This window comes from Zea mays, chromosome 8, assembly GCF_902167145.1.
Source record: "Zea mays cultivar B73 chromosome 8, Zm-B73-REFERENCE-NAM-5.0, whole genome shotgun sequence".
NCBI classification, from domain to species: Eukaryota; Viridiplantae; Streptophyta; class Magnoliopsida; order Poales; family Poaceae; genus Zea; species Zea mays.
Window position 1 is genome coordinate 151633197 of NC_050103.1, and position 3791 is coordinate 151636987.

A 3791-nucleotide genomic window follows, 5' to 3' on the forward strand; every position below is an offset into this window, starting at 1 on the left:
GAAGTGTTTCATGTTAGCACCGAGAACCAGCTAGCCGATATCTTTACCAAGCCTCTAGATGAGAAGACCTTTTGCAGGTTGCGTAGTGAGCTGAATGTCTTAGATTCGCGGAACTTGGATTGAATTGTAGCATACATGTGTTTATGCCTTATGATCATGTTCCTTTCTGCATTTTGTTGCTAATTGTGGTGCTCAAGTTGTACAAACACTCCCTGGACCTCACAAGTCCGTTGCAAAATGATGCACATGTTTAGGGGGAGATGTGTTACAACTTGACCCTTTGAGACTAACCATGTGTTCGAGTTTGATAATTTAGTCTCGAAGGAGGATTGAAAGGGAAAAGGTGGACTTGGACCATGAAAGACTTCCACTGCACTCCGATGAGAGGGTAACTTATTCCAAGTTCATCTCATTAACTCTTATTGCCTATTTGCTCTTAATTGAAGATTTTGGTGAGGCAATGGGGTTAAAGGGCCAAGATTGATCCCGTTTTGGTGCTTGATGCCAAAGGGGGAGAAAATAAAGGCCAAAGCGATAAATGGATCAGCTACCACTTGAGAGATTTTGAAAATAGTAGAATAGAGCTTTTTGTTTTAACAAAACTCTCGCATTGTCTCTTTTGTCAAAAGTTGGCCTCTTGTGGGGAGAAGGTTTGATTATGGGAAAAAGGGGGAGTTTTTGGAATCTTGAATCAATTTTCTTTGGAAAACCTCTCTTTATGTCTCTACAAGTGGATTTGACTTAGAGATAGGATTTTGTGTTTGATTTGCAAAAACAAACCAAGTGGTGGCAAAGGATGATCCATATATGCCAAATTGAATCAAAATAAATTTGAGTTTTTATTTGAAGTGATATTGCACTTGTTCTAGTTGCTTTATGTTGTGTTGGCATAAATCACCAAAAAGGGGGAGATTGAAAGGGAAATGTGCCCTTGGGCCATTTCTAAGTATTTTGGTGATTGAGTGCCAACACAAGTGCTTAAATGTGAATCTATGCCCATGGATGAACAAAGTGCAAATCAAGAGCAAAGGTATGTTTCTAAGTCTTAGTACATTGGTTTTGTGTACTAATATACTTGTCTAAGTATCAGAAACAGAAAGAAGAAGAAAAGAGAAGAGTTGGCTGTGTACAGCCAAGAGGCTGTTTCGGTCTGGGGCACCGGACTGTCCGGTGGTGCACCGGACAGTGTCCGGTGCGCCAGGCTGCCTCGGGCGAACTGGCCGCTCTCGGGAATTCGCCGACGGCGTACGGCTAAAATTCACCGGACTGTCCGGTGTGCACCGGACTGTCCGGTGAGCCAACGGTCGGCCGGTCCAACGGTCGGCCGCGGAATCTGCGCGCGACACGTGGCCGGGCCAACGGTCGGAAGGGGGCACCGGACTGTCCGGTGTGCACCGGACATGTCTGGTGCGCCAACGGCTCCCAGATCTGCAACGGTCGGCTGTGCCATTTTAGGAAGGAGATCGGGCACCGGACAGTGTCCGGTGTGCACCGGACTGTCCGGTGCGCCCGATGACAGAAGGCAAGATCAGCCTTCCAGAATTGCTCTCAACGGCTCCTAGCTGCCTTGGGGCTATAAAAGGGACCCCTAGGCGCATGGAGGAGTACACCAAGCAACCTTAGAGCATTCTTGATCATCCACACTCAGTCTTTGCGCATTTGTTTGTCATTCTCAGTGATTCGAGCTCCGTTCTAGTGAGAACTTTGAGATAGTCTTTTGAGCTCGATTCTTGGCCGTGTGTGTGCGCATTTTGCAGTGGATTTGTGTGTGTTGCTTCCCTTCCTTACTCCGTGATTCTTTGTGAACATCAAAAGTGTAAGGGCGAGAGGCTCCAAGTTGTGGAGATTCCTCGCAAACGGGATATTGAAAAGAAAAGCATAACACTGTGGTATTCAAGTTGATCATTGGATCACTTGAGAGGAGTTGAGTGCAACTCTCGTCCGTTGGGACGCCACAACGTGGAGTAGGCAAGTTGTGTACTTGGCCGAACCACGGGATAAATCATTGTGTCTTCTCTGTATTGAATTCTTTGTGATTATCGTGTTGTGCAAGATCTTCTCTCTAGCCACTTGGTGATTATTGTGCTAACGTTTAACCAAGTTTTGTGGCTTAAGTTTAAAGTGTTACAGGATCACCTATTCACCCCCCCTCTAGGTGCTCTCACAAGGTGGGGGGATTAAGGGGAGGAGGCGAGGATTAGTGAGAGGATGCGAGGATTAATGGGAGATAAGCATGTATTTGTCTTGTATAAGTGAAATTAGCTTGTAGAGCTCACTGTATGACACCAGAGGGGTACGTATACTTATGAGCATGAGGAAAATTATGGAGAAAATATTTGTAGGGACTTTTGAAAGGGAAATAGGGCTTAAACCTTTTACTAAATGATTTTGGTGGTTGAAATGCACAACACAGATAATTGGACTAACTAGTTTGCTCTAAATTATATATCCTACAGGTGCCAAAGGTTCAGCACAAACCAATAAAAAGATCAAAGTTAGGGTTCAAAAGAAAGGAGCAAAAGAAACCGAAGAGAACCCTGGTCTGGCGCACCGGACTGTCCGGTGCACCACCGGACAGTGTCTGGTGACCAGGGTCGTACGACCTCAAACTTGCCACCTTTGGGTTTCAGAAGAGCCGCTCCGCTATAATTCACCAGACTGTCCGGTGCACCAGCGGAGCAACGGCTCCAGCGCAACGGTCGACTGCAACGGACACTTGCAAAAGTGCTACAGTGCGCGGACAGTTCGCGCAGAGTTAGAGCAGCCGCCAGAAGGCGCACTGGAGAGTGAACAGTGTCTGTCCGGTGTGGCACCGGACTGTCCAGTGCCCCAAGAATTCAAAGCTCCAACGGTCGAAACCGACAGAACCCTAACGATTGGGTGACGTGGCTGGCGCACCGGACAGTGTCCGGTGGCGCACTGGACTGTCCGGTGCGCCCATCGACAGCAGCCTTTCCCCAACGGTTGAATTGGTGGTTGGGGCTATAAATACCCCCAACTACCTCCACTCCAACCATCCAAACATTCACAACAGTGCATTCAATACAAGAGCAATACACTACACTCCAAGACACAAATCAAAGCCTCCGATCAAATCAAAGTCCACAATTCAACTCTAGTATTTTAGGACTTGTGAGGAGATCGTCTTGTGTTTCTTTGTTGCTCTTGTTGCTTGGTTGGCTTTCTTCTTTCTCTCATTCTTACTCTCAAAGCCTTGTAAGCAAAGCAAGAGACACCAATTGTGTGGTGGTCCTTGCGGGTCCAACTGACCCGGGAAATCAAGGAAGAAAGCTCACTCAGTCTAAGTGACCGTTTGAGAGAGGGAAAGGGTTGAAAGAGACCCGGTCTTTGTGACCACCTCAACGGGGACTAGGTTCTTTGGAACCGAACCTTGGTAAAACAATTCACAGTGTCATCCGCTTTACTTCCTTGGTTGATTTGTTTTCCCCTCTCTCCCGGACTTGGATTTTATTCTAACGCTAACCCTGTCTTGAAGTGTGCTTAAAGTTTGTAAATTTCAGTTTCCACCTATCCACCCCCCTCTAGGCGACTTTCAATTGGTATCAGAGCTCGGTGCTTCATTAGAGTTTAACAACTCAAAGCGATGTCGGGAGATCACGCCAAGAGGGAGATGGAAACGGCCACAAGCCACGGGAAGGCTCCATCAAGGGAGTTCGGCGCCAAAGGAAGGGAGGAATCACCTCCCCGCGTCAAGTCACACTGGAGTGGCGACAAGAAGAAGAAAATGAAGAAAGTGGTCTACTACGAGACCGATTCTTCGTCGCCCTCCA